This window comes from Lynx rufus, unplaced genomic scaffold, assembly GCF_022079265.1.
Source record: "Lynx rufus isolate CCGP_SWC_20201006 ecotype Redwood Valley unplaced genomic scaffold, mLynRuf1.p SCAF_10, whole genome shotgun sequence".
NCBI classification, from domain to species: domain Eukaryota; kingdom Metazoa; phylum Chordata; class Mammalia; order Carnivora; family Felidae; genus Lynx; species Lynx rufus.
The window spans coordinates 50,807,907-50,826,877 of NW_025814824.1; the positions used below are offsets into that span (position 1 = coordinate 50,807,907).

General features: G+C 39.3%; 1 long non-coding RNA gene across 2 annotated transcripts in view; it reads left to right on the top strand.

The window, feature by feature from the left end:
* Window positions 1-39: 39 nt before the first annotated feature.
* The window catches only part of LOC124501199 (uncharacterized), a 181,090-nt gene continuing 162,158 nt past the window's right edge, over window positions 40-18,971 (top strand). Inside the window, exons 1-2 of one of the 2 annotated variants that reach the window (XR_006959721.1) lie at window positions 40-338; window positions 2,263-2,412. This is a non-coding gene — a long non-coding RNA (uncharacterized LOC124501199). The remainder of the gene's footprint in view (window positions 339-2,262; window positions 2,413-18,971) is intronic. The other variant, XR_006959719.1, reaches the window with a different exon arrangement.

Below are 18,971 nucleotides of genomic sequence, written 5' to 3' on the forward strand. Positions count from 1 at the left end.
GCCCCCGGCCCCGCCCCAGGGCCCGGCCCCTCGCTCGCGTTCCGGCCCCGAAAACCCCTTCACGCCGCAGTTGTTTCCCGCCTGGTGCTCCTCTGAGTAGATTTTACGCAATCTTTCGCTCGTCATCTTCAGCGAATATTGTGAAAGTCAGCGGAGGGGAGAAAGGATGAGGAAAACAAAAGCACACACCTCCGAAGCACACACCTCCTGATCTCTCTGGACCCCGCCCCCGAAGGGAAGAAACCGGGCAGCGGGGACGGTTGACGCTTCAAACGCCATCTTTTACGTGGGCGGAAAAAGTCGCTGCTTAATTTCGTTTTCCTCGTGGGACACCGTAGGTGCGTCTTGAAGTTTTCGATTTGCATTTACGTGAAGGCGGGAGGCATGTGGAAGAGGGCGGGCTCCATTTGTTCCATACCTTTGTTCGATGACGCGTTCGGTGAAAATGGGGGGTAAGGTGTTAGCCGAGATAGTTTCCTCATTAGTGAGGAAAGCTGCTTAGACCCGAGAAAGCAGAGTTGGTAGTTGTGAATGGTTTGTGCTTTGACAGGTAGTGGGCGCTCAATAAGTGTGTTGAATTAATGGATTTATTTTCTCCTTATGACACTATTAAGTGTGCTGTAACTTCACTTCAAGTCTGATTAGGTAATTTCCTTTTTCCGCAAAACCTAGTCACCACAGTTTTGTCTTCCTTACGTACAAGCATTTTCTTAAGCTTGATTTTCACACTTTTAAACGTCATTTTTGCTAGTTGCGCAACGTGGAGAAGTTGGGGTTTTTTAGCCTTCGATAATGTACTTCATTCTATTTGATGTGCCGTATGATTTGTTTCTAAACCTCTAGTTGATTAGCCTTTGGTATGCAGGTGTATATATCCATGGTACAGAGGAACAGCACTTAACATTTTTCATCTTTAAAAAGCATACAGCACAGAGGCGCCTGGGGTGGCCCAGTCGGTTGAGCGTCCGACTTGGGCTGAGGTTATGATCTCACGGCCTGTGAGTTTGAGCCCCACGTCGGACTCTGTGCTGACAGCTCAGAGCCTGGAGCCTGCTTTGGATTCTGTGCCCCACTCGTGCTCGCGCTCTCTCTCTCTCTCTCTCTCTGTCAAAAATAAATAAATATTAAAAAAAATTTTTAAAAGCATACAGCACATCTGTATCATTGAGGAAGAAAAGAAGGAATAAATACACAAATGACTCCCTCAAACTTAACACCCTTTGCAGAATTAGATCCCTTACCCAGTCAGTGCTGTATGCTTATATCATAGCACCAAATAAGTACCATTCATTTAGTTCCTATTGTGTGTTCGGTACTGTGCTCCTTAGTCAATGTCTTTCAGTGGATTAGAGCAAAAAACTCAAGAGGGAGAAGGTAGTTGTGACTTAGTACTGTGATCCACAGTACTTGTATGGTGTAAAATTTTACATTGGAAGGTGTAAAATAGGAGGACAGATATCCTAGCGTCCATCCCTTCTTCAGGGAACCAAAGAGAAAATGATACTAAATACATAGTAATGTGATCCATATTAGCAGAACCAAAGGATGGCTTGGGAATCTGGCTTTAACCCTTATTTCCTCCAGACTCTGTCAATCAGCCCAAATAAACCACCCCAAATAACTCAGCCATCTAGTGAAAATACGTTTTGTTATTGAAATGTTTCTTCAAGTAAGAGACTTAGTCCTCCATTTCCAATTCGACTAATATTCCAAGATCCTGTTTAGAAATTTTGAGCTATCCTCCTATCCACGTGTAATTAATTAGCAATCATACAAAAAGGCTCAACTAGGAGAGCAGTGAAGCAGATGGTTAAGAGGTTGGGCTCGAGAATCAGATCTGGTATAAATTCTGTCTTTGCCTTTGATCAGTTGTGAGACTGGGCAGCATGTAACTTCTCCCTCTCTCTCTTTCTTTTGTTTGTTTGTTTTTTGAGGTATGTACCTTCTCTTACCTCAGTTTCCTTAGCTACAAAATGGCAAGCAGAATAATTTCTCACCAGGTTGTTGTGAGGCTCACCTGAGATCAAGTAAGCTAAGAATTTAGAATAGCACATTCAAACAAGGGTGGCTTCAATTTTGGTTTTAGTAATCATGCAAGGATAACAGAAGAAATAAGAAATGACTTGTAAATCTCTTAAACTGTGTACATATTTATAATTCCAATAAATAGAGTATCAGAACCCAGGGAATATTATTGGTACATAACAAATGTCAGTTATTGGCAGGAAGCCTCCCCATCCTCTCTTTACTAATGTATTTCAGAAATGTCTTATGTGCTGCTTTGGAGCCGGAGCTGAGGATTTGTTGATTACCTCCCATTTACCAGGATTACAGCAAATTAGATTTAACTGTGACTGGCATGGGAACTATCTGATGTCGACATGGATGAGGAATATTGCTATATAAACCACAGTGAGTTTAATTTCTTTTAAGTAATGAGATTTTATGTGGTTGCCTTATTCATTGCAGACTTATCAATATGTACTTTATGGTGCATTGCCTTTTGGTTGCAATATAAATGAGCCAGCACCCAGCCGAGGTACTTCCAGTTACGATCTATTAAGTTAGTTCTGTGATCTAGTGTGGTATAAATGGTTTAGAAAGCTCTAATGGGTCCACAACGGCTCTAATGATGCACATTGTAGGCAGCACCCGTGTGAGAGAACATTAGGATCCCATGTGTATTTTCATGTCCTTCTGGGATTCACCATTGTATAAATGATAAACTTCTCATTGAGAAGAATCACATCCTCCACGAGGTACTAACCTCTGTTCCTTCCATGCTGGTGCTCTGCACCTCACAAGCAACAGTTGTGAAAGATCTAAGGCCCAAAATAGAGTCCCCAGGGAGAAGAAATTCCTAGTAATTGCAGCATCATAGAACCCATAACAAGAAAGAGAACAAGTTGGAAGACAAGCCTACTGATTTCTTAAATCTTAGATAAGGTGCCCCCGGGTGGCTCAGTTGATTAAGCATCTGACTCTTGCTCAGGTCATGATCTCACAGTTGGTGGGTTTGAGCCCCATGTAGGGTTCTGTGCCCACAGCTCAGAGCCTGGAGCCTGCTTCAGATTCTGTGTCTCCCTCTCTGCCCCCCCCCCCCCACTTGCACTTTCTCTCTCAAAAATAAACATTTAAAAAAATCTTAGACAAGATCATTAGCCAATTTCTTGTAGAGGAAGACAGATTTTGAAGTTATATCTTGGTAAGTTGGTCATAATTTGACAGAATTTAGATGCAGTGGATAGTGCAGGGGGATAGTTTTGGTGCTGTCCTGTAATGCCTGAGTCACAGTGGAGTAGTGGCAGATAAGTGGCAGTGACTCTCTCTATAGCCACACCCTTCCCAGGCCCATTTCAGAATGTCTCCCTGAGTCCATCTGCCTGTTGGAACCCCCACTTGCAGCTCTCAGCATTTTTTTCATTTATGCTTGTACTTCACTACGCTTACTCATATGTTGCTTTTAAGTAAGTTCTTTAGTTGTTTCATGTGTGGCTTCTGCCTCTCAACTTTGTCACAGGCTATATGACCCAGGCCCATAGGTGGGCTTACAATTTCATCTTATGACTCCTTTGTTTTTGGTACATATCAGATATAAATGCCAGCTGGCTAACTGAAACTTGATTCCTACTACTTAGAATTGTTATCCTTAGGCCAGGCTCCTGTCAGGCAAGGGCTTCTTTTGAAAATGGCCTTTGTCCTTATTCAAGGGCCAGAGTGATAGTGTTTCAGGTTCAGGATCACTTTGATTTGAAGTGGGTGAGGAGCTCATGTCGTTTTTTTGTTCTTAATTTTTTTTAACATTTACTCATTTTTTGAGAGAGAGAGAGAGACACAGAGCATGAGTAGGGGAGGAACAGAGACAAAATCTGAAGCAGGCTCCAGGCTCTGAGCTGTCAGCACAGAGCCCGATGCATGTCTCAGACCCACGAACCACAAGATCATGACCTGAGTCAAAGTCAGATGCTTAACCTACAGAGCCACCCAGGCGCTCCAGAGTTCATGTCTTTTTTGTCATCAATGTCATCTTTCCTACCTCCTTTCCCACACAATTTTGTTAGCACAAAAAAGAAACAAAACAATAACTGTCCTTGGGAGCAATCTCAGGTCACTTAGTTTTAAAATGTTTTGACATCTTTTTTTTTTTTTTTAATTGAAGTCCAGTTGGCATACAATGCTATATTAGTTTTAGGAGTACAACATAGTGATTGGACAATTGTATGTATTACTCATTGCTGACCACGATAAATGCAGTCACCATCTGTCGCTTTACAGAGTTATTACAATATTGTTGACCATGTTCCCTCCACTGTACTTTTCATCTCCGTGACTTATTTGTTTTATAAGTGGAAATTTGTACCTCTTAATCAGACATCTGTGAAGTTTTAACATCTACCCTTTTTCTTCTTCAAAATTTTCTTGACAAACTTGACCCTTTGTTTTCCATATGACTGTAATGACTGGCCCCTAACCTTCCACAAATAACCTTTGTGAGGTTTTCATTGGAGTTGCACTGAACTTATAGGTCAATTTATTGTCCTTACATTTATAAGCATGGCGTATCGCTCTACTTACAACTCCTCATATATTCTTTAATGAGGTTATATAAGTTTCATGGAAAAGATGCTTCACATATTTTTTGACATTTTCCCCAAGTTATATTTTGTGTTGCTATTAAAATTTTTTCTTCTGGAAATGACATTTTACTTTTTTATTTACTTTTTTTTTAGAGAGAGAGTGAGCGAGTGGGGGAAGAGGAGAGGGAGAGACAGAGAGAGAGAGAGAGAAAGAGATGCCCAGCACAGAGCCCAATCTTGCCACTGTGAGATCATGGCCTGAGCCAAAATCAAGAGTTGGATACTTAACTGACTGAGCCACCCAGGTGCCCCTGAAAATGACATTTTAAATACTTTGTTGCTAGTGTTTAGTATCACTAGTTTTGGATGTTCATTTTGTGTTTGGCAGTTTTGCTAACTGTTCTTATTGGGTGTAAATATTTGAAAACAACAAACCAAAGAAATAAACTCAAAACAAAAAGGTATCAGTCATTTCACTCTCATGCACAACTTTCAGTTGCTCCCTATTTCCCATAGTGTTCAGGGTCCTTAGCATGACTAAAGGCTCTCCACAGTCTGTCTCTAGCTGAATTTTCAAGGCCTCATTCTTACTGCCCTTTCTACTAGTTGCTTGCAGATCCATGAGCATTTACAGCTTTGTGACCACTCACATAATACACTGGCCTGGAATGCCCTTACTGCTCCAGTTCATTCTGTGTGTGTGTGTGAGAGGAAATTGCAGCCACATGTTGCCTCCTCCAGGAAGTCTCCTTGGATTTCCTTGGTTGGAATCAATGTGACATTCAGTTATGCACCCTCAACCTCCACTCCTCTTGCTATTAATATTAAAATCAAACTCTTTGTATTTACATTTTACAATTTTAGGGCAAATAATGATCATATAATATTGAAATTAGACACTATTTGCACATTTATCATGATGAGTACTGAGTAATGTATAGAATTGTTGAATCACTATATTGCACAACTGAAACTGAAACGTAACACTGTATGTTAACTACAGTGAAATTAAAATAAAAAAGTTAACAGTAAAGAAATTAGAAACCATTAAAGATAGTGGCAAAAACACAATATACTGTTTAAAGGCATCATCAGCTTTGAAGTCAGGCTAGCCTAGGTTTGAATCCTGGCTTAGCTACTTTGTATCTTTGGGCAAGTCACTTAACATCTTTGAGCCTCAATTTCCTCCCCTTGAAAACTGGGATTGCTTTGAAGATTAAATGAGATAATACACATAAAATGTTTACCCTGCAACCTGCCCCATGGTAATTGCTCATTAGGGTTAGCCACTATTATCCCATGGTAGATGCTCAGTTGGTGTTTCTAGAATAAATCTAAGCCTGATCCCTAGTTTATAGATGAAGAGATTGAGAAGGCAAGAACAAGAAGGCCTTTCTCAAGGTCATACCTTTAGTTTGGGGCAGATCTATAACTAACAATGTAAAATGAATATAATCTATGTTCTCACCAGATTGAAATCTTCCTGAGGGCGGGGACCTTTTCTTATTCACCTTTGTCTTCCCCTTGTTTCTAGGCATAGTGCCTTGATTGTATTAGATTCTCAGTAAATATTGAGTGCAATTTAAGAAAGTTCCCATCAGAATCAAGAATAAATTAAGAAAATTCTTTTAATCTATACATAGATTTGACTTTGCAGAATTTTGCTAAGCTCCAAATATGGCACAAGATCAAGGGATCCTGATAAGGAAAAGCTTAATTTGAACATTATTGTGTTTGTAGGTGACAAAAATAACAGACCACTTTAGCGTCAAGATTTCTAGATAAACATTTCATGAACTTCCAAAGGAAGAGGTTAAGAAATTCAGACATTATTTTTAACCTACAGTTTTATCCATGGCACTAATTATGAGTTTAAATGTGATTATGCAAGATAAAAAATACTGCCTTTATAGAAGCAATGGAATTTGATGAGTTGTTAATCATGAAGGTTAATTAGTTCCCTTTGTGAGAGCAAGGAACGGAGTCACAGGTAGTGAGTCTGTTTTCAAAAACGGAAGAAGGGATGGATTAGTATGTCATTATTTTTCATCTGAAAATACATAGAGAGATATTCATCTTTTTAGTAGCTTGCCTGGGAAATTAAAGAATGTCTTTTCTGTCAAAATTAAGATTTTGCAATTTTTCACATACATTATAAACCTGTAGACACGTGTAATTTAGTATAGAACAGTAAGCTAGATGGATAGATGAGAGGTAAGTTATTACTATCAAATCATAGTGTTAGTTCTCTCAAAATTAATATCCTCTTCAGAAACGACTCCTTATTTGCTTGCCAGTATCCCACGTGCAGGGGTATAAACGAGAAATAGTGCTGGAACATTGATGATCACATCTCAAGACTATCACTTGCTTTTACCAAATAGTGCTTCAGGAAAGAATGAAAATACTGCATGGGAAATGACATAAAGATCTCATTCTAAAGCACTTTTTTCACCAATGAACTATAAGTTATAAGTCAGGAGATGTGCGCTTTTTTTTCCTTCTTTTCTGAACACAGGGGGAAAAAGAAAAGAAAAACGAATGGTCTCTTTGATGAGTAGCAAATACCTAATGCCCTTCTGGTGTTGCTGCACCATGATCCAATTATCTCCCACATTTCTTAACAGTGTTTACAAACTGTTTGTGCATTTAAGTTGAATTAAATGGATGACAAATCCAAATGAAGAAAAAAAAGAAAGAACAAAATAAAGTTGAAGTCCTGATCATTTTCATGCCTAAATATTGTCATTGTGGAAAAAAAAAAAACACCGTAAAAAGTAGAGTTCAAATTCCTACTCGCTCTAGGGCAGGCAGCCTGTGTACTGTCCAGCTCTGTGTGCCAAGTGCTTGTTAAAATTAATTATCATTCAGCAGCTTTCTCTCTCTAAGTAGAACTCCCAGAAAATATGCTTGGAGTAGAGAAATGCAAATTGGGTTATGAGGTAATTTTGTACTCTAGGGACAGATTTTATTTTATTTTTTTCATTTCATATTACTTCATGTCGGAAAAGGTTCATTATTATTTATATAGCAGAACAAGCCCCGAAGCCAATCCATTTCCAACCTCCTTGTCACTTTCTGCATTCCAAACACCACTAAATTCCCAAATGAGTAGGCTAATTCTTTCCTTAGAGAGCCATAAAACTTGCTTGGGGTATTACTAACTTAGCTGATAGCACTTTATTCAAAATAAGTCTTCTTCTCCAGGAATGTGTTCAAAGACCTCATTTCTATGTGGCCGTTACCTTGGTGGAAGAGAAGGTGGCTTGTCTGTTGATTATCACTTCTGAATTGTTTCCTTGAGTACCTTGGACCTAAACTAACGGGGGACTACTGAAATATTTGGGAGTGTGTGCTCGGAAGACATTTATTTTACTTATTTTACATGTTTAAGATACACTTCTGAAAACATTATTTTTCAAGTGAATTTGGTCAACTAGATGACTAGTACATTCAAAATACCCTATTTTGCAATTAATCAAAATATTGTTACCTAATTAACTTAAATGCATACCTGATACAGGTTTGTTTAGAACCATACAGGAACAACAGCAACAAGACATTATTATTATTATTTTTTTAATTAAAAAAATTTTTTTGAACATTTATTTATTTTTGAGAGACAGAGACAGAGTACAAGCAGGAGAGGGGCAGAGAGAGAGAGGGAGACACAGAATCCGAAGCACGCTTCAGGCTCTGAGCTGTCAGCACAGACAGGGTCTTGAACCCACGAACAGTGAAATCATGACCTGAGCTAAAGTCAGATGCTTAACCGACTGAGCCACCCAGGTTCCCCTTTTAAAAATTCTTTAATGTTTAGTTATTATTAGAGAGAGGGACAGCATGCAAGTAGGGGATGGCAGAGAGACACAGACTCTGAACCAAGTTTCAGGTTCTGAGCTGTCAGCACAGAACCCCATGCGGGGCTTGGACTCACGAACCATGAGATTATGACCTGAGCTAAAGTCGGATGCTTAACCGACTGAGCCACCCAGGTGCCCCTACAACAAGACATTATTTACTGCCCTTCCCTATGCCACCTCAATACGCTGACTCCAGGCTAATGTAAGAGGGGTGATTCTTCTGGCGTGCCTAGTTTAACTCCTGTGAGATGAATCTGTCTTGTCTGTAGGGTTCTGGGGCTAGCAGTGGAACCAGCCGGTTGAAGAAAGGAGAGTTTTTCCATCTCAGCATAAGAACTTCCTGACAGAGTTGCATCAAGATGACATTGGTAGAGAGTTCCTCCCCTGGGAGGCATTCAGGGGTGAGCTAAGCTGTGCCAAAGAGGCCATTCAGGTAACAGATTGACAGTATGATCCTGAGAGTCTTGACAAATGACTCCTTCAAGATGGCATTCCCTCTTTTAATTGCTGCAGCTTGAAGAGTATTTACAAAGTAAAACCACTTTGTAGGTGTAGGACAGGAATGGAAACTTAAGATTCCTCTCTTGATTCTGGCCAACCCATTCAGAGACAATGTCTGTGAAAGCTGTCAAGGAGAAAAGCTTCCCTGAGATGATGGAAACTTTTAAATTGGAAAGGAGTAAAATGAAGAAGTGAGGTTTTTAAAATTGTGACTTGCAATCCAACTCTCATTTCCGTGTACTAATTTCGTTTTGAGGAAGGACTAACATGACCAGGAAAAGCTAATTTTGCAATGTTACTCACTTTTTTGAGAACTGAGTGGAAATGATGGGGCATGTGCTTCCTATCTCCTTGCTCCTCTCTCACCTGCTTCAGGAAAATCAACATAATCAGAACGGTTCTGAAAAAAAAATTTTCTACTGAAGAACTTTTGTGAGAAAGATTTAATTTATATGATACACAAGGCCCACTTCAAGTTTTTCTTCCTCTGAAGCCTTTCTGGACCAGTTCGGCCACTGGGACTTTTCCCTCTTCTGGTCTAGAACATTTTTCCTTTGGTATTTGTTTAGCACTGTTCCGTACTGTTGATAGTTATCCTTATATATGTTTTGTGTCACCTCAGATGATATCCATGGTAGGCCCTGAGGAAAAGCAGTACAAAGTCAAGGATGGGACCTTTACTCGCATGTAATTTATAAACCATGAGTTCTCTTCCTCCCCAACCTCCCATGAGTGTGTCATGTCTAGCACATAGATGCTTACAAATATTCATGCTAGCTGGTTTGAAAGTGTGACTATAGTGCCACTCACCAGGCTTTCTATGTAGCAGGTAATCAGTCAATAAATCAAGATTAATCTTATGAATAGATAACATATTCACATGTTAAAAAATCCAAATGATGTTAAAATTAATACACTGGCAAATCTTGCTCCACCCTAGTCCTTATCTGCTCTGTTCCTCCTGCCCTTTGTAGGAAACCACTTTCTTCTATTCACTTTTTTGTGTTCATCTGTTATCTCATTATGAAAATGCAGGAAAATATACATATGTATCCATATCACCTTCCTTTCTTAGACAAAATTCTCATACTCTGTGGCCAGTTTTGTATTTTTTCATTCAACCATCTGTTTTTCTTCCATGTCAGTATACAGAGGTCTTCCTCATGTAAGAGCTGCAGAATGTTCCATTCTGTGGCTGAATGATAGTTATATAACCAGTCACCTTTAGATGGCTGTATGAATTGCTTCCAGGTCATGCTTTTACAATTTTACTACAAAGTGAATAATGTACATGATTTTCTAAGTGCACAGGTATATCCTTAAGATAAATCCCCAGAAGTAGGGTTGCTAGAATAAATGCAATTAAATTTTTAAATAGATTCCCAATTTTCCCTCTGTAGGTGTTGTATTATTTCACTCCCCCTGATAGTGAATGAAGAGTCCCTATTTCCCACAAATTCGCCAGTCAGATGTTTAACTGAGCTTGGATATTTGAGGATGTGATAGGTAAAATATTGTAACTTGGTGTGCTATATTGTTGCTTTGTTTTTATTTGCATTGCCTTTTATTGTGATTACAACTGAAATCTTTTAATATGTTTCCCCAGGATCATTTGTATTTCCTTGTTCCCCCTGATTTATATTTTGCCCAGTTTTTTCTACTGGATTATTGGTCTGTGGGGTTTTTTTTTTTTATTTCTAGCAATTTATTACAACTATGGAGATTAGCCCTTTGGAGAATGAGTTGCAATTAATTTTCTAGTATTATATTTGTCTTTTGATTTTGCCACATGGTTTTTGTTTTTGTTTTTGCTTTGGTATTTTTTTTGTAGTTGTTTGGTTGATCTTTTTTTGTTTTATGACACCTTCATTGTGAGTCATAGTTGGAAAGGCCTTCTCTACTCTAAGTTTATAAAAAATTCTCCATATTTCTTGTAGTTCTTTCTTGTTTCATTATAAGTGTTTGATCCATTTGGAGTTTATCCTGGTGTATGTGTGAACTGGGGATCCAGCTGCCATCTTTTTTTTCCCTAGAAAGTTATCTAGTAGTAATCCATTGAAGGGGAGCAGGTATTGCCACCCCCAAATCCACCACTTTCATATGAGGATTATCTTGAACTGAAGTCCATCAAGACTGAGCAGACTTAAGAAAAACCTTTACTTCTCCCTTAACTACCTAAAAGAATTTAGATAGGGGGTCTGGCCTAGAAAGAGCTATTACCAGAGATAGCTTTTTATCTGAATGACCTCTCGAGATGGCAAGGCAAACATCAGTTACCAAACACCTGCCCTTCTTGCTGTTCTGTGAATACCCTTCTCCCTTTCAAAGTCCCAGGCCCCTACCTGATTTCCCAGCTTAGGATGGCATATAAGCCTCCTCAACGGCCTGACTTGCCCTTGGGTCTCATATCTTTGTGGCTCCAGTACATATGAAATTAAATTTGTTTTTCCCCTGGTAATCTGTCCTATGTCAATTTAATTATTAGGTCAGCCACAGAACCTAGAGGGAAGAAAGGAAATTTTTTCCATCGCGATACTGTAAATATGGATTAATTGTAAATGGCTGTGATTCACGTTAATAGCCAAACCAGTAGATTGATTTCACTAATTTAGAGAAACAACTGATCAAATCAGCCACAACAGGAACAAACCAATGAACACGCACAAAAGCAACAAAAACCAAATTAACAGATTCTTTGCATTTATCCTTAACCTTTATTTGATCTTCATGAAATGGTGTCAAAAAAGTTGTGTTAAACCTTGGTCATGATATGATATGCCTGACACTGTGCTACATGCTTCAGCTAGGTTACCACTAATGTGGTCAGTCCGTGTCAGGTGGCTTTTATTAACCTCATTATACCTGTGAGACATCAAGCCTCAGAGAAGTAAAGCAATTTGCTCAGGGCCCATTCCTAAAGAGTGTTGGAGCAGAGTTTTGATTCAGGTGTAAGATTATAAAGTCAGAGGTCTTCATAGTTTCTGAAGACAGTGAACTACATTGTCTGAGATCTATGTAAGGGAAATAAGGACACTTGGGAGAAAAATGATGGATTTGTTAGACACTTATAAAACCACATCAGCCCTGCTTTTGCTTACCAACGCCGTTGCGTTCATGTAGTTCAACTGCAAAACCAAAAATGCCGATATACAGAGTGCACCGTAGTCTCTTATAAAAATTACTTACCTTATGCAGAAAAGTAAAGAGCGAAAGCATTTAAGCTTGTCACACATCTTTCTGGCTTTCTGAGTTTTAGGTCAGATTACTGGACCATGAAGCCTTCATTAAAAACCGAAGATCTTTTCTATACAAAAGTGAAATAATTTTTCCACCCCTGGGAGTGGGTCATCCAAGTCACACATGGACTTGAGGATGAATATGCAAAAGTAAAGTGTTTATGATCAGATAACTTGCTAGTTTCTTGCCATAAAAAGGGCTCAAACACTCAGCTTTGTGTCTCAGCGTCAGTGTTTGATTCGATTTTTTTCTTTGATAGTTTAATTGTTCAGGTATTTCCATAATGCATAAAGCCAATCTTAACCTAAACCTAAAATAAAAATGCATATTTTCAACATCATCTGTTAATCACTGAAGTTTCTGAGGCCCACCCATTGGGATCTGGTAGGGGCATGTGTGGCAATGAACACACAGGCAGGAGGATCCCAGGGCTAGGTATTGAATCTATGATAAGTTGTCTATGACAGTGTTGCCCAGGAGGTGAAGCCGTAACTGGAAAGACTGAGGTCTTAGCCAGGCTAAATGGGAGGGGCATCCAGTGAGCGATCTGACCAAGTAGGCAAGGGAACAAAAATAGGACCTTGAATGTGCGGTACAGACACTGCTCATCAAGAAGCAGGCAGATTGTTTCAAATGTTTTAGAAAGTTAAGTCTAAGGAAAGTTCACTCTGGTAAGTGTCTAGTCTGTAGGTGTGGGGACAGTCACTTCTTCTCAAAGTTACCTTTTGTGTTTGTGTGCCTTTAACATTTACATTAGTGGTATTTTGCAACTTGCTGTTTTCCAGGCAACATTGTGTTTTTGAGATGTATCAGGATGATACTACATATCGGTTGGGGGTAAGTAGAAGGAAAGTAAAAGTAGAGAAATAATGCTTGACCCAGATGCACACCAACTTTGGAAGGTGGAAGGGATAGGGATACAGACAGTGGGAGAAGAGCTCCAAGTCTGGGTAGGTGGTTGTATTATTATCTAATTGAAATATTTTATATCTCTTTTAATTTTTATTTGTGGTAAAATACTCATAACAAAATTTACCACTGTTAAGTGTACAATTCAGTATCATTGAGTATATTCATATTGCTGTGCAACCAATCTCCAGAATCTTTTCATCTTGTGCAACTGAAACTCTGTACACATCAAACCACAGCTCCCCACTTGCCATTCTTCCCAGCCCTAACAACCATCATTCTACCTTCTGTTTCTATTAATTACTCTAGATACCTCATGTAAGTGGAATCATACCGTATTTGTCTTTTTATGACTGGCTTATTTCATTTACACTTAGTCACTTCTCAAGGTTCATGTATGTTGTAGCATGTAGAATTTGTTTCCTTTTGAAGGCTGAATAGTACTCCATTGTATGTGTAAACCATACATTGTTTATCCATTCATTCATTGATGGACATTGTGCTGCCTCCTCCTTTGGGCTGTTGTGAACAATGCTGCTGTGAACATGGCTTAAAGATCTCTTTGAGACCTTGTTTTCAATTCTCCTGGGTATATCCCCCGAAAATTGCTGGATCATATGGTAATTCTATTTTCAAATTTTTTTTATTTTTGTATTCTGCTGTGTCTGCATCATTGTACATTCCCACCAATAGTGGACAAGGGTTCCAGTTTCTCTGTATTTTTGCCAATGCTTGTTATTTTCTGGGTTTTTTTTTTTTTTTTTTGGATAGTAGCTATTCTGATGTATGTAAAGTGATATCTCATTGTTTGCATTTGTATTTACCTGCTGCTTCTGTATCTTTTTGAAAAGGTTTTATGCTGTGAACTAGGGTAAGGGAGATGAGTGGGACTCAGGCAGTGTTGAGGAGGGGATGGGAAAGGCATGGGCCCAGTCAAGCAGGGAGAGAGGAGAGATACAGGCTTAACCTTTCCAGGTACCTAGCAGATGCAGAAGTTTCTATGAGTGATAAGGACCAGAATGAGCTGAGTGAACAGAGAAACAGGGAAGAGCCTGCAGGTGTTGCCTGAGATAAGTGAGTAAGAACGATGCAGATGCCGAAAGCACCTAATTCCTGATAATTAATTATTTTTTTCAGTAAAACTGAGTTGAAAGACATTACTTGGTAACTGCCAGTAATAGCTAGGCTCCTTTCACCAGCCAGAAAACAGTTATCATCTACTCTTGGGTATTTGAATTGATCAGACTTGCATAATGATTCATCCAGTGAAATAGTTTAGACATAAAAAAGTGCAAGCGTGCACTCACACCCTGTCCATCAGAGGCATCCATGCACAAGGAGAGCGGGGGCGGTGACTTGTCCCTGGTACACCCTGTCTCTTGGGTTCCTCTGGGAAGATATTCTACCACTTGCCACCCAGAGAAACACTAAATGCCTGCAAGTTACCAAAGGATGAGTATTTTTCATTCAGAAGGGAATTGTGTGCTTCTTGACGAGCAGCGTCTCTAGGTGCGTATTTGGGTTAGTTTTCTAGGGATGCCATAACAAAGTACCACAACCTGGATGACTTAAAGTATCAGAACGCTATTTCCTCATAGTTCTGGAGGGCAGAAGCCCAGAATGCAGGGCTCTATTCCCTCCGAAGGCTCAAGGGGAGAGGCCTTTCTTGTCTTTCCCAGCTTCAGGTGGCTGGGTGCATTCCTTGCCTTCCTTGGCTTCCTTGGCTCCCGGCCATGTCACTACAACCTCTGCCACACCAGTCTCACCTTTCCTTCTCTTCTTCTGTCTCTTATAAGGACATTTGTCGTTGAATTTAGGGTCCACTTCCATAATCCAGGATAATCTCCTCTCAAGATCCTTAATTACATCTGCAAAGACCCTTTTTTCAAATAGAGTGACTTTCGTAGCTTCTAGAGATTTGGACATGGATGCACCTTTTGCGGGGGCATTATTCAACAGGAGTGCAAAACCTTCAGGGGAAATTCCAACCCTTTCCCTCTAACATGAGTCAGGCTGGGAGTGGGAAGAGACACTGGGCCCTCAATGTCTTTGCTCTGTAACAGACACCACCCAAAGTCAGTGATGGAGCCAGCAAATTTGGCATGTGAATCAATTTAATGTCCCATACATATTGTTGGTGGTTAGAATAGACACATGTTTTTGGTGCTCCCAGTTTTGGTTCCCAGGGACATAAGACCTCTTGTGCTCCATCCTTTTGTCATTACCCCTGTCCAGAGCCGCACCCATTCATGGAATCATTCCTGTTTTGTGCTGGGGGCAGGAAGAGTTAGTACTTACTGAGCCACTCTCAGTCTTCAGTAACCTGGGTAACCTGAGATAGAGGAATCTAGCATCCACACCCCAAAACGATCCTGTTGGAACCTGCTTATTGAAAGAAGTCATTTTCACTTGTGAGTGTCTCCTGAACAGTGCAATTCCAGGACCAGTTATGTGTGTTAGAACAGCAAGTGTACAATTTTACAGAAATGATTTCACTTCAATAGAAACATCTTTATACCAACACAAGATCAATATTTCTGATTTCCATGCTTAGTGTTACTCTTTGAGATTTACCAGAAATTGTTATTTCTATAGAGATATATTTTATTCTGATAATGCTAGGGAACAGATAATGACTTGGGAGAACATCAAGATTAATGTCCTTAGTGTCAACATTTACACTGTAGTCAATGTAATATTAAAGCCCCTAGTTCAGTTTACCTGAAGGCAGAATAAATCCTCTCCCCCTTTTTTTTGGTCAACAAATAATATATTATAGGAAATCCTGTATCTGTTGCATTTATTTTGTAAACTTCTTTTTCATTTGAAGAATATGGCACATATATGGAAGAAGGCACAGCTCAGTGAATTATCAAAAGGAAACACACCTGTGTAATCACCATCCAGGTCAAGAAAAAGTACATTGCCAGTCTCCCTGTGCCTAGAAGAAATCTTCAGGCCCCTTCTCTATCACAATCCCCTCCCTTCCCACCAAAAGTAGCCTTTGTTTTGACTGTTTTTTTTTTTGACAGTTTTTTGCCTACATTGAAATTTTATGTTGCATATATTCTGTAAGCTTTTTTTTTTTTTTTATAAAAGCATCTGGAAAGCATTCCTTTAATGATATCCCATCTCAGAGGCAGAATAATTTTTTCTTTGTAGGTATCTCTTTGTCGGGAAGATAAATAGCTAACCCCATACATCATTATCATAAAAACTTATTTGTAGTTTACATGAGAAGCCAGGATGAAGAGTAACACATGACCTTGTGATCTAACACATGAACACAAATGGAATTATTAAAAATAAAGATAAATGAGTACTGGAAATTTTAATTTGTGAATTATGTGGTTCTCCTTGCTCTAGACTTTCTTGATAGTAAGGTGACTCTAACCTTTGGGACATAGTGGCATTCTTTTGATTATGTAATTTTTTCTTTCTTTCTACCAGCTTGGTCTCTTGTTCAAATGCATTTTCCCTAACAACGTGTTTTAGTGTTTAATGGTTTAAAAAAGAAATGACTTCAAAGCCAATAATATGTAGAGAGGCTTATATTTGTCTATAATTTGTTTAGACATACTTCTAAAATTATGACTGAGCCTAATTCCCACTAACACATTATATTTACTCAATGCCAAGGGGAAAATGAAGTGGGAGATGTGATGAGGAAGGAAAAAGAAAGACCACACTGAATGTATAGTCACTCAGGTGTAAGGTATAATCTAATTTCAGAAATGTTGAAATGTGGGGGGGAATTAGAATTGAGGAGTCATATTAGTGCTATTTGCTGATATCAGTGGATGATATTGGCCAGAGGTGGTTTGATGTTAAGAGTTTTCTCTCAAAATAAACAAAATGGAAAAAAAATTAGGAAGTCACTATGGAAATTTATATTGACAAACATCAGCTGTTACTGGAGTTATGAATGGGTTACCCTTTGGAGGTAATGAGGACATTTGTACATCATGTTATCTCAGGAGTTCTACAGAAACTCTACTTGTCCTCAAAACATTTGCCCTATTGTCGGCACTTCCTTCCTGACACTTTAAGAAATCACCTTTGGGGGTCAGTCTTTGAGTACTGTTTATGTAAGATGTCTGGAGAAGGAAACTAGCTCCTGGGTTCCTCCCCTTGCTTTCCCTTCATTCACTTGCATGGCTTAATTATATATGTTAGCTAATTGTCACTATTAAAAGCACAGATCCTGACCTTAAGGGAATAAAGTGCAAAATAGATACCTCTTAATTTCCTGATGGCAGCTTCAGTTTACTGAGAATAGAAACTCCTTCCCAGGCTGTGAGTGCTTGATTAACATAGGAGTTTCCCAAGAGTGTAGAAGAGGAAGCCCAGTAGGCCAGCAAGCTATTTGTTCACCCCGTGTATCCAGGTTTGAGTACTCTTTTGTGTGAGCTTTAAGGAGTGATCAGTAAAAATCACTATTTCAAGCCATTTTACTTTGACTTCCTAGTAAATGGATGTATTAACATAGTGCCTTTTGCCATATCCTTGTAAATATCTGAGATAACTTTCTTATATTTTTCTTTAAATCAGCATTGGTTTTTGAAATGTAATTCATTTTATTTTGTTATTTAATTTTTTAAAAAATTTACTTACTAATTTTGAGATAGAGCATGAGCAGAGTAGGGGTAGAGAGAGGGGAGAGGGAGAATTCCAAGCAGGCTCTGCACTGTCAGTGCTGAGCCCGGTGCAGGACTCGAACTCACGAACTGTGAGATCATGACCTGAGACAAAATCAAGAGTCACACACTTAACTGACTGAGCCACCCAGGTGCCCCATAAATATAACGTATTTTAAAGGAAGATTTTATATCACTTCTATAAATAGACATCTACTATCACTTCCTATATATAAAAGATAAATGTTACATAAGTTCATAACTCTAAAACCACTTCCCACTTTGTGAAATGGCTTAGAATAGTAAATTTGGGACTTGGGATCAGAGGATCAGAGTTCTCATCTCAGCTCTGCTACTTATGAGTGCTCTGGTTTGGGGAAGGTCCCTTCTCCAAGTCCCAGTCTCCTCCACAGAAAGGAGGGGTTGGTGGGAATGATAATAATGCCCCCTGAAAAGAGTTATCATGGGGATTAGAAATGACACTTAGAATACCTGGCATGTTTTAAGTGTGGGGACTCAGAAGTTGACAATTTTTTTTTTAATAATTATGTCTTTGGTATTAGTATATCAACTTATCTTTGCTCTGCTCTGAAGCTTTGCCTGCCTGCCTTTCTCCAAGTGACATGGGATAAATCAAGTTGCAAAGGAAAATGGTGTTTCCTTTCACTTTTAAGCCTAAAGTCCAAACAGTATGGTAAATGGAGTTCACCTCAAGTGCAAATGCCCATTTATCAGTAGTTCGTGCCTGGATCCCTTTATTGACAAGGGTTGTGATAGCAGTGCTGTGATTGAGTAATGCTGGCTGTATGCCCTAAACATGGGAGGGCAGAAGACTGGTACTCCCTATTTGACAACATTAACTCCTGCCTCCTTTTTGCCAAGTCTTCTTAGCTTTCCAGAATCTGCATTTTGCAAGGTGTCCCCAGTTCAGCATGGACTTCTTCAGAAGAGAGCTTCAAAGTCACTTCAAGGACATTATACTTATTTTCCTTCCTGAAATAGTCTAAAATGATGGCCCTCTCAGGCCCTTCTGATTCTGTCACGTCTTTCTCACTCCCCTAGAATAGCCCACCTTTCAGTCCAACTAATTCTTCTTGTTTAGAGAGAAAAAGAGCTGTCTGTGCCATTGGGGCTGTTCTATCACTTTCCTCGCTCTCTTATATATCATAAAGGATTAGCAGGTACACACCCCAAGAAGATTGGGAGAAGGTGAAATGTGTGCAGCCTGTGCTCTGGTTAGCGATCAG